We start from the raw sequence: 13,288 nt of genomic DNA, 5'->3' as shown, positions 1-13,288 counted from the left end.
ACTGCATGTCTCCTCTATCTATGCCTCTCATAACCTTATAAACCTCCATCAGATCTTCCAAGTCTTTGCCACTCTAATACAATCCAAGTTTGTCCAAACCCTCATTATAGCACATACCCTCTAAACCAGGCAGCATCCCGGTAAACCTCTTCTGCACCCTCTCCAAAGCCTCCACATCCTTCCTATAATGGGGTGACCAGAACTGTATGCAATATTCCCAATGTGTCCTAACTGGAGTTTCAAAAAGCTGCCACATAACTCCTGACTTTTTAACTCAGTGCTTCAACTAATAAAGGCAAGTATGCCATATGGCTTCTTAACCAACTCATTTTCCCACTTTCAGGGAGCTATGAACTTGGATCCCAAGATCCCTCTGCTCATCAAAACTATTAAGGGTCTTGCCTTTAAAATGCTGGGCCAAAAGGCCTGTACTGTGCTGTAATGCTATATGTTCTGGGTTTGAAAAAGCATACTTGAGCAAAGGATGCAATTATTTCATTCTTGTTTGCATCAACACCTTCATCAGCATTGTATTCCAATTCACAAATAACCGCTCAGATGGATTACAATGAAACTTGGAAAGATAATTCACATTACACATCCTAGAGCAGTTGAGGTTGAAAATTTTAAATCACTTCTCCCCCAAAAAAATAAACTCATGAGAGGAGGGCATAGGGGGTATCCTGAAGGGGTGAATTGTGGCTTATGAGGATCATATCCTGAGGGGCTGAGAAAAGGCTTATGAGGAGCACATTCTCCAAATGAAGCTATGGTCTGTTGTTTAATTTCTGTCCTATAAGTACTTAAAGAAATTGTAAAATCAAGATAAAGAACATTTTATCTACAATTTTTAGTGTCGTTTTAGAGATACACTGATCTCACTCAAGCAGTGTCATTCTGGGATCAGAACATAAGAACTGAATGGTGTTACCATCCTATGTTCCTTGCTTTAAAGGCCATGCCTGGATATAAGCAAAGGTGAGACTTGGTGTCAGATATCCAGTTGGTGTTCTCTTCCCTGTTGAGTCATATTGAAAGGCAGCAAGTTACAGCTTTTGCAAAGAACTATCATAGAGATTATAGGCCAATTAGCCTACTTTTGTGCATTATAATATAATATCTGCTTTCAGAAAATTGTAACTTTGTTCTGTTGCTATGCTCCTGTGGAATATCCTGTCCAGGCATACAGATGCAAATACAGTCCATTGCTTTTCTTTGTATCTCTACTTTCTTCTAATAACTGTTCACCAGTTGTCCTCATAAACAAATGCTCATCAGATGGAGTCTTCAGATCAGGAAGCCACTGTACCCTTCCCTTCCCCCTGAATAACTAGAGTCCATTTTACACCACCTCTTTATGGCAGAGTCACATTCATGCATGTGGCTGCTTCTCCAATCTGATCACTTCTCCAAGGCAGTGATCCAACAAGATATGCAATCAATCTTGTCAACAAGGAATCAGACTGCAGTTTTTGAATTCCCACAATTCATTGCAGAGGCAATTGATGACTATGCTTTCTGAGGTGTTTTGCTTCAACATGCCATAACCTTGTTGAATTGCTTGGAATGGCCGCAGGGCATGTCCCAAGTGACCACAAAGCTGGTGAAGATCCACTATTCTTGCTCAGTCAGGTAACTGAAGGACTGAGGAAGATGGAGGAAGCAGGCAAAACATAATACACCCTAAATGATAAGGGTTATCGACTAATCTCCCAAAGTAAAGGAAGTGCAGCAGTCTCTATATTTGCGGCTTTCTTCTTGGAATCTAGATACGTCTCCTCCAAAGGAGGTGTAAGGCACTCCTTCCCTCTGCTAACCTGCAAGTCAACTTAGGCAAGGTGTAGCGCCTACTTAGCTTCCCCCCAGTCTCCCAACCCTCCCAAACAGGGTCATGTGAAGCCATGGGAATGGCTTGTATGAGTAGATGCTATATATCACAAATTCAGGTTATGTGACCACTGATGCCAGGTAGACAAACTCTGAAGAGCATTGACAATGGCTGGGGTCACCCATCTTGTAAAGTCACTGCTCAGAAGAAAGCAATGAAAAAACTTTTCTGTAGAAAAATTTGCCAAAAACAATCATGATCACCCATGTCATATGACATGGCACATAATGAACAAACTCTCTTCTGCTACCTGCAAGCTTCTCATATTTGTTTACTCTTTTAGCCAAACTTTTCTATTATCCTGTGATGCACAGGAGGAACTACCCTTGTAAAAGTGTACAGCTATGTATGTCTTTGTTTACATTCCTCGCCAATGCTATTGTTGTTGGAAGAATATATACTATTACTCTTCAAGACAGGCAACCGTGAATCCAATATTTGGCATCAGAGGAAGCAGCTGATTCAATGGTATTGATTATTTTAAATAGAAAGAAGATAAGCATTGAAGGAAGAATAATATGTATAATAGTGGGCTTGAATGAAGGGTTGGAGGAGTAGAGCATAGACACTAGCTCAGAATCATTGGGCTAAAGGGTTCATTATGCTTTGACCCACATGCATTTAACGTAAAATCAACTTAAGTACCTGTGAAAACACTACGATTTCCACTAACAGTTGGAAATCCAAGTGGCCAATGAGCAGGTTGGTAAATGCATCACATTGTAAAATATTCAGGACTACATATACCTCATCTGAAAAGGCTACAGAATCATTAGAGGCTTTGCTGTTGCTTGCTTGGTGGGTGGTGGGCGCTGTGGCTTCCTGCTGAAATGGGTGGGGAAGCAATGGGTGTGGGGGAGGTTGTTTCTTTGCTGGTGCTTGTGCAAAGGAATGGGGAGAGGAGTCTTTGGGGTTCTAAGTTTCTTTTTCTGCCTTTCATTCTTTGGGGTTCTCTTCTGTTTTCTGGATGCCCATAAAGAGTAAGAATTTCACGTTGTACATGATACACATTTTTTAATATTAAATGAAAACATTGAACTATTGAATCATCTACAGAGGAAGTCAACAAGAATTTTAATCATGTGTTGTTTGGTATGAGGAATTAGTGGAATGCTCAATCACACACAGTCAAACAAATTAATTACAAGAATCTTCTCTCCTCACCCTAACTCCTGTCTAATTTAATTTCTGTTCTATCCACTCTGCAATTTGAAAGCACATTAAGATATATCATTGGCCTCAAGCAGTTGGGACACCAAAAGCACTATACAAATGCATTTTACTTAAGTATCTAGCTCCCAGCTTTCTCAGATATTCCCAAACCAATACTTCTTGAGATGCTATCATTTTATTATCATTGTCATTATTTTAAATTCCAATTAATGATGGAAAACCTCAAATTCCCTGTAAAATCAATAGTCCAATGCTTCATTGGACCAAGGTTCTCAGCAAGTATCACAGAAGTTAAAAATGAATTCACTTTGTCAGCCTACTCTGTCATTTTTGAAGAACTCAAAACACCTAGATCTCTCCAATTATGGCACTTCTAGAGTTATGTTTTTATATCATATTGCTTCTTTATTCTTCTTGCCAAAATGTAACATGTCGTATTTCTTTGTGTTAAATTTCATGAATTACATTTGTCTCTCCAACCAACCCATCTCCAACTTGCTGAAGTATATGAAGATTGGGCAATCAACATCCATTCAGTAATCCTGGAGAACAGCTACTAAGTGTCTTCTTTGCTGAAATGGCACAGTTCATACTCAAACAATGTGAAAAATCAGACTAATTTCTCCCATGTAGGAAAACCAGGATTTTCCATGTATTCCTTTTCTTTCCCAATAATGTTTCTCTGCCCCTTCACCATTGACAAGTATTCCAAGCTCTAGTTGGATATATTGTTGGAGGTTGCTTCACATGCCTCTGCTCCCTCATCCATCCCTGTCAATGACCCCATCACTGCATTACCATTTCTCATATGGCAGTGTGGTTCTCCTGCAGACAACATCATTTAAACCAATTGGAAGCTTCTTGTCACCCATTCAAATAATTCTTGGCTGCCAAACATCAACATCCCTGCCTCTTATATCTTGATTTTTGACATGCAAAAGTGTGCAGAGAATATAAGATAATTATTATTGTTTTATTATTGATGCACCAACAACTTGCTTTAGCTTGGAGATCCATCTTAGATCCGCAGGGATTCCAAATACTACATTTTTCTTTTTAATATCCGGCCAGCAGTTAGTTATTTTTGATTGTATGCATAACATACTTGAGGTTTTCTCCACAGATGTGAGTGGGTGATTAGTTAACTACTAAGTATGATGCAATGCACATTTTAGCTGATCTTGCTGTTTAAAGAAGGTTTTATTGTATTTAGTGAAATAGGGACCGTAAAGAATCATTCGTCAGAAAGAAAAGTAGAACTGCACACTCTCTGATATGCGATTTCAAAATGAACTCTCAGGCTGCATGACTGTTCATCCAATTAACAATGCCAGACAGTCAATGATTTCTCAGTGCTTATGAATGCATTTGCATGTATTCATTCATTTAAGAAATATTTTTAAATCTAAAAATATTTCCTGTCAAAAAGGAAAAGACTTGCATCCTTGCAATATGATTCACATCTCCCTCAGGACATTCCTAAGTGGCTTAGAGCAAATTAAATACTATTGTATCGTACAAAACCTGCATAAAGCTAAGACAAATACCATTGTAATCACAGTTGTAATCTATTAGAGTAAAGTTGTCTGGCACATGTGGGAATGCAACAGAACCAAGAATGAGCTGGAAATGGTGTATTCATTCCTGCTAGCCAAACCGCCTGGATATTAAGATGGGTGGTGAGCAATATCCATCATTGAGAACGCCCACTACTGGCCATTCCCTTCTCTCATTGCTGCCATCCGGCAGGAGGTACAGGAGCCTGAAGTCCCACACCTCAATGTTCAATAAGAGTTTCTCCCCCACTGCCATCAGGTTCTTGAACCAGCTTATACCTCAGACTATATTTTCCTCAACTTGCACAAATGTTGTCATGTTTATTTTGTTTTTGCAGTTATGAATATTTTCTGTCGGTTCCTTAAGGCTGTTATAGCCAGGAGCTGTTGTGGGGACAAGTTTCCACTGCCTATTAAATGCTTCCAAATAGCCTTTGACAACAAAGTCCAGCTCCTGGCTTTCAAGTGTGGCTTAACTACTAAGCCTGGGGAAGCCCTTTCTACTGACAGGAGAAGATTCAAAGGCAGGTTACTGGCACCTTAAAATCTGTCACTTCTGGCAGATATGGCTCATCGACCGTGGTTGACAGTTCATCTTGGAAAACTCTGGGCTCAAAACTCTGCTGCCTTGTGGCTATGCCTGCTCATGGAGAAGGGTCAGGAGTAAACCTGGAGGGAAAAATCTGGAGTTGGAGTCCCTAAAGCAGTCCCACGTTGAGTTCATTGCTGACTGGCAACTCCTGTGAAGCTGCTGTATCAGTCTCTGCCATTCCCTTGGGTTCATCAAATGTGCGGAGAGGGGGAATTGCTGCATGGATAGCAGCTTGCTCTCTATATTATAATATGCCAGTTCGCATATTTAGACAGCTAGGATGCAGCATCCATGGTCAACACTAACTGACCAAGGCCTCAGCTCAGTTGTTTTCTGTTAGTTTAAGATAATGTCAACTTACATTTGCAATCTACTGTGCTGCTGTTGAAAATAGCTATTTTACACAGATTTAGGCTATTTTCTTGAAACTTGAATACTGAATTTGAAATACGTAATCACTCTGCCTATACTAAGCTACAGTTGTAGAGCTTCTACCTCATAGTTCCAGCAAATCAGGTTTAACCCTGACCATTGGTGCTGTCTGTGTGGAGTATGCATGTTTTCCCTGTGACCAGGAGCGTTTTTTCAGGGGCCCAGATTTCCAAGTGTATCCCAAGAGGTGAGCAGCAGAATAAAATGGGTTAGAGTAGGATTAATGTAAAAAGGAATGGTTGATTGTTTGGGTGGAATCTCAATGCTCTGGCTTGAATATTGATTAAATGATAAATACTGTTTAAGGCAAAAATGACAAATCCCCTGCTCTTCAAAAAAAGGTTGAATCGGAATTTTACATCCTCCTGAGCTGAACTCTGTTTCACTGGCCTCACTCAACTCGTCATGCTCTGTTTTTAAAGCTGTCCTGTTGATGGCCAAGAAGACAACTGAGGATAATTGAGGGGGCGTCAAATACCAGAGAACATGGCTTCGGAACAGAGAGATGTCCTTTTAGAGCAGAGATGAGAAGGAATTTCTTCAGCCACAGAGTGTTGAATTTGTAGAATTCATTGCCACAGATGGCTGTGGAGGCCAAATCATTGGATATATTTAAGGCAGAGTTTGATAGATTCTTGATTAGTCAGGGCATGAAGGGATATGGGAGAAGGCAGGAGATTGGGGCTGAGAGGGAAAGTGGATCAGCCATGATGAAATGGCACAGCAGAGTTGATAGGCCAAATGGCCTAATTCTGTTTCTATATCTAATGGTCTTATACCCTTCGGCAGTGTCCCAGAAAAAGACAAAGTTCAAAACACAGCAATAAATTGAACTGGTGTTGCAACCAACTACATATATCTGATTGGTTACATGCATATGTGTAAGACTAACAATGCTTTGAGATAGAGCTCAAGAAAGGCTGTTCATATTCATCTTTCTGCATTACCTCTCCCACTGCATATGCAAGAAATCTCGGGATCAATGTTCTGCAGGAGATTCAAGGGCATACAGTGCAACAGTAGGCTGGCTTTGAATCAGTTTCTGAGCATTGGGCATCACTGTCTCATTCAAGCAGACCAAACCACTACAGTACATGGTAGTACAAACAAAGAAAGGAGAAGCAAAGCAATAGGTTAGGATGAGTTGCATGGATCAGTAAATCTGGAACAGGTTGTATCATGCATGCTCTTTAACATCACATATCCAAAGCTTGCAACCAAAAATGAAGTCCTGCTCAACTAACCATCAGGAAGTCAGTGACTTCATGCACATGGCCAATGGTAAGGTGGACTGATTGAAGTCAAAAGTTACAACTGGGAGAAGTTACTGATCACCGCTGGAGAAAACACATAGTTTTCCTCCAGGTACTCCAGTTTCCTCTCAAAGAGGAGCTGGTTGACAGGTTAATTTGTTGCTGTAAATAGGTAATAGGAAAACTGAAGGAGAATCTATAGGTCTGTGAGAGAGAGCAAGTTGTAAGGAACGAAGATGGCAAATGGAATTAATGTGAATGCTCTGAGAGCTTGGCACAATTTCATAATTTGACGGACCGAAAGGCTTTCTACATGATAAGATTATATACGAAATGTAGTACGTCTCCAAAGAATTTGGGATGTTCTGAAGGAGATATGAAAGGTGCATGTAAATTTCAATGTTTGAGCATTTATGCCTGCCCTCTATCCTGCTGGAAATTTGAGAAAGTTCTGTTCAACCAGATAGGTACAACTTACCTCTCAGTGTGGATTATAAGATGGAATTTAGAACCATACCTCTCCAAGTTACATTGCAGAAAACCAATCAAGATTACCATTGTCCTATTTGATTTCCTTGAAGCATTTTTAGCCTGGGTTGTATTGTAGTCTCCTGAGTTGTAGTAATGGATAAACTGCTGCAAATAAGACTGAGGTACTTTAAACTTTGTACATTACAATCCTTAGTGCAGCAATGTCAATTCCAACCGTCACTGAGCACTGGAAAACAAAGTGTGTCAGTACCAGTGGTGAGGATGAGCCATTTCTGCCTGGTTCTGCTTGCTGCTCCATGATGTTTACTCAGCTCTGCATTGAACTGAGGTTGTGCTCTGCTACAGTTGCGGTGATACCTGGCTTCACGCCTGTGATGTCGTAATGTTTACTCGGCTCTGCAATGAACTGAGGTTGTGATCTACTCCAGCTGCAGTGATGCCTAGCTTTGGTGTTTGTAAAACAACAGTTCTGAACGCTATTTGCTTGCTTTTATTGTTTGCATACATTTGTTCTCTCTGCACATTGGGTGTTTGATGGTCTTTTTTCAAGGGATTCTATTCTTTTTTTTTGCTTTGTGGCTGCCTGTAAGAAAATGAATCTCAAGGTTGTATAAAGTATACATACTTCGATTATAAATGTACCTTGAAACTTGAATTTGAGTAATAATAATGAAACATAATTTTTTACACATTGTTGCTAATTCTTGTTTGTGTGTAAAAATTTTAGTGAATAAGTGAAATTTAACAGAGAGGGAATTTTTGACAGGAAGTTATATGTGGGGAAAATTGGGTGGCTCAGGGATCAGTGCTGAGGGCTCATCTTTTTACACTTGATATTCATAATCTAGCTTAAAAGACTGGGCATTTTGCACTGAAGTTTGCCAATAATACAAAGTTGGATCGGAAAGTAAATTAGGAGGAGGATACTAAAGCTTAGAAATGGAACCAAATGAGCAAATTTCTTATCTGAAAATCATGCAAAGAAGCTATGCTATTCATTATTTCTGGATAAAAGTACCACACACTTCAGTGTGTAGTTCTCATTAATAAGCCTGACCATTTTCCAGCAGAGACACACACCCAATTACATTACTTTTTTATTCAACATCTATTCTGCCACGACCAGCCTAAAATGAGGCTTTTAAGGACACAACCTCGGACTATTATTGACAGTCTCAGTACAACTAGAAGCCCATCAGGCTGCTTTATTGAATTTGTTGCTGCTTAAGTGGGTTCTCTCCCAGCATGAGCAACCTGACCAGGGACCTCCAGAGACAATTCAGGCATCTCAGGTTCGTTCCATGAACCAGTGAATGAGCTACAACTAACTTGGAGTGCATTCATTAGCTACTGATATGCTCAATTAATGGGTGCCTCAGGGCTAACGCCACGAGCAACACTCTGTTAATACAGGTTTATTTATGGACATTACTAGCCAATCAGAGTAGATTGGGGTTCTTGGGACAGAAGACCAATACATAACCATATTCAAACTTTTCACTCTTATAAAATCTTCTGAAACATTGCATCCTCCCTTGACTTTTCTGATGAACAATATACTGTATAAACTGCTCAGGTTTTCACAAGCAGTCATCAAGATATATGACATTCTGTGGAAGAGTGTCTATATAGCTTCTCCAAGGTGATCAAGGTCACATGATCTTAACTTCCTCTCTGGAGCCTCTTTCTGATGCAGCACATTGGTGTCATGACTCCCAATTCATATCAAGGGACAAAGGCATGGTTACAGGAAATTTCACTGCACAGAATCAGGACATTTGAGCCAGCTGGTCCATGCTGTTATTTATGCTTCACATAAACCAGGAGTCATCTTTACCATCATACTTTATGTGTCTCATGTATTTAACTAGCCTCAGCTTAACTGTGTATCTACATTTCGCCTCAGCTACTAATTGATTCAGAATTAGAATCAGGTTTAATATCACTGGCATTTGTCATGAAACATGATTAATAACAGTTACAATAAGAAATGCATATATAAAAATAAATTAAATACTCAATGCAAAAAAAAGTTTAAAAAATGAGGAAATGTACACGTGTTCATTGTCCATTCAGAAATCTGATGGTGGTGGGGAAGAAGCTATTGCTGAAATGCTGAGCATGTGTTTTCAGGCTCCTGTACTTTCTCCTTGATGGTAACAATGAGAAGCAGTCATGTACTGGGTGCTAGGGTACTTTATGATGGATACTGCTTATTTGATGCTGGGGAGGTGAGTGACCATAATGGAGTTGTTTGAATTTGCAATATTCATCAGCTTTTTTCGATCATTTGCAGTCGCCCCTTCATACCAGATGGCAATACAACCAGTTAGAATGCTCTCCATGGTACATCTGTAAGAAATTTGCAAGAGTCTTTGGTAACATAAGAAGTCTCCTCAAACTCCTAATGAAATACAGTCGGTCCTCCTTATCCGAGAGTTCTGCATGTGCGAATTCAACCAACCGCAAATCAAGAAAACCCAGAAGTGCTCTTCCAGCACTTGTTGTTCGAGCATGTACAGTCTTTTTTGTCATTATTCCCCAAACAATGCAGTATAACAACTATTTACATAGCATTTACATTTTATTGGGTATTATAAGTAATCTAGAGATGATTTAAAGTATACGGGAGGATGTGCATAGCTTACCCTGGATTGGGATTAAAAAAAAACGTAAATTCTCTTACTAAGTAGGTCAGAACAGGTACGTCCTGTATTATTTTGCGTCAGTTAGTCAAACATTTGTCTTAATATATAGTATATATTTCAACTTTCTATGGATATAAAACCTTTAAGAAACATATGTATTTCAATAATTAAACCACGGCATTGCTCAGTAATAATTGTTGCTTTCATTGGGGCAGGGTCTTTCTCAACTTATCCTTTAAAATTGTTCCGAATGTTGACCGACTGTAGCCTAACTCTTTTCCAATGACCGATGGCATTTCACCTCTTTCCGATTGATCTATTATTTCCACTTTATTTTCAATCGTGATCATGATTAACTTTGTGGACAGAAACACTGCGGATTCAGAGCTCTGCCAGGTCCTAAAGACCACCGTAAAGAGACGGGTTAAATAAGGCCCGGGGTTCCGCTGGGTCCTAAAGACCCATGCATTGAGTCAGGTTAAATATGGGACTTGATCATTCGCGTTTTCTGGTGTCCACAAGGGGTCTCGGAACCAATCCTTTGCGGATAAGGAGGGCCAACTGGATAGCCACTGTCATACCTTCTTTGTAATAACATTAATATGTTAGGCCTAGGATATTGATGTTGAGATGTTGACACCCAAGATCTTGAAACTGCTCCCCTTTCCACTGCTAATCCTTCGATGAGGACTAATGTGTGTGTTCCCTTGACTTCCCCTTCCTGAAATCCACAATCAATTCCTTGGTCTTACTGTTGTTGAGTGTAAGATTGTTGTTTCAATACCATTCAACCAGCTGATTTATCTCACTCTTGTCTACCTCCTCATCACCATCCAGAATTCTGACAACAATAGTACAGTCATCAGCAAATTTATAGATGTCATTTCAGCTCTGCCTCGCCACGCAATCATGGGTGTAGAGTAGAGCAGAGCAGTGGGCTAGGCATGTATCCTTGAGGTGCGCCAGTGTTGATTGACAGTGAGGAGATGTTATTTCTGATCTGCACTGACTGTGGTCTCCCGAAGAAGGAGTCAAAGATCCAGTTGCAAAGGGAGGTACAGAACTTGGTGATTAGAAATGAGGGTATGAGGGTGTTGAATTCTGAGCTGTTGTAAACATCAGCCTGACATAGATATTGTCCAGGAGATCCAAGGGCGAGTGGAGAACTTGCAATAGAACGAATGTAACAAAAGTTTAGACTGACTCCTGGGGTATAACGGCATGGTAGTGTAGTAGTTAGCACAATGCTTTACAGACCAGGCAACCTGGTTCATTTCCCATTGCAGCCTGAAAGGAATTTGTACATTCTCCCTTTGATTGCATGGGTTTCCTCTGAGTGCTCCAGTTTCCTTGGACAGTCCAAAGGTGTATCAGTTGTTAGGTTTATTGTTCATTGTAAATTGCCCCATGATTAGGCTTAGATTCAATCAGGGGTTGATGGGCAGCATGGCATGAAGATGGGCCTTCTTTATGCTGTATATCAGTAAAATAAAGCTTAAAAAATTAAAATTATGCAGGTTGGAACTGAATGGTTAAGGGGAAGTAACATTTCCTCCTAACCCGAAGAAAAATATTGATTTCCCTGAAATGAACGGGGCTAGAAGTAATAACCAAAGCTATAATGTCGAAGACTCAAATATTTAAAGGTTAGGAATCTTTGTATTCAACCATGGTACTGTCTGTCCACCCAAGAGGTTCCTCCGATTTTTTGGAATTTTCCTACTACTTCCCAATTATTGAGGTATTTATTCATCCAGTGGCCACAAACCTCAGCAGATGGATGAATACTACCTCTAGTATCTCCTTAAGAGTTAACTGCCACAATCACATCTGCCAGACTGAATTCAGCAGCTGTGAGAAGTTATAATAGATTACTTGAATAGCACAACCAGAAAATGACACAAGGCAACCTAGCTAGATTGTCTGTGATCCTCATAATTGGTCCTTGATCTTTTTGCACCTTTTACAAGTAGAATTATGGTGATATATATATATATATATCATATTTTAACATTGTTAGACTGTCATAACCTAATTCCTATCCACTTCAAGATTCAAGTGACTGAGATGTTTGGACCTGGAGCAACAACCTGGTGGAAGAAGTCAATGGGTTGAGCAGTATCTGTGGAAAGAAAGGAATTGCCTACAATCTGGTTTGAAAATCTTCATTGGGACTGAAAGTGTCCACTTCCAGCTATTATTCACCGTCCACTCTCTCCTAACTCCAACCCTCTGTCCTCCACTACCTAGAGCAACCTGCCTCTCATTTTACTCCCAATCCACCAATCACCTCAGAAGCTCTCCTCACCACTTCAATTTCTCCTCATTACACAAACTTACTCACTTCTCCCCGATGCAGAATTTCGACCTTTAACATTGATAAATTGTTTCTGCCCACAGATTTTGCTTGATCTTCAGCTTGCTTGTTGTTCCTTCCTGTGTGTACTCTGTTGTTGAATGATAGGTTCAGACTTAGATTCATTTATTACATCGGAAGATGCAGTGAAATGTGAAGTTTGTGCCTACAGCCAGGACACCTAAGGATGCCTGGGGGCAGCTTGCAAGTGTGACCAGACATTTCTATGTTAACAACACAGAACATAACAAGCAAGAAAACAGAAATGCCAAACAAACCTCTTTCCTCCCTTCCACCAACACATAGGCAGTCCTCCAAACCCAGGATAGGCCTCTAGGCCTCCAGTGGAGTTTCAAACTCCGATAAATCCAGTGAACTTCAGACTCTTTGACCTACAACTTTGGCCCTCATGCTTCGAATTTTAGACTTCTGGTCGACACTTGGCTTTGGTCTTTGGTATTGACCCAGGGTCATGCTGATAGTGGGACCTCAAACTCCAGGCATTGAATTCCAGACTTGCCAACTCGCATGTCTGGGGGTCACTGGCTGTCATGACCCCTGATCACACATTCACTCGAGGGACTTAGCTGACTCTGTGGGACACCTGCCTTTGTCTCGCTGGCCCTCGTGCAAAGCACTTTGTCAAACCAACATCCAATGGTGTCCTTCACCATGCATTGCTGGCCATTGAGCCTGGAGTAGAGGCCTAGACTTCATTTATTCTTAGTTACACATCAATGTTGTCAACCTTCAAATGTGGAATGTAGGCCTAGACTCCAGATGTCTTTCACCACCCACCCATACATGTCATTGGCCTTCAAAAGTGGAGGCCTGGACTCCAGTATGACCTCTACCTCTTCCACGTTCTTGTCTCTGAACGTAATGACCTCTTACTACC

Source organism: Hypanus sabinus, chromosome 7, assembly GCF_030144855.1.
Source record: "Hypanus sabinus isolate sHypSab1 chromosome 7, sHypSab1.hap1, whole genome shotgun sequence".
In the NCBI taxonomy this organism is placed as follows: Eukaryota; Metazoa; Chordata; class Chondrichthyes; order Myliobatiformes; family Dasyatidae; genus Hypanus; species Hypanus sabinus.
The sequence above is the reverse complement of the archived record's forward strand: the minus strand, read 5'-3'. Positions refer to the sequence as shown.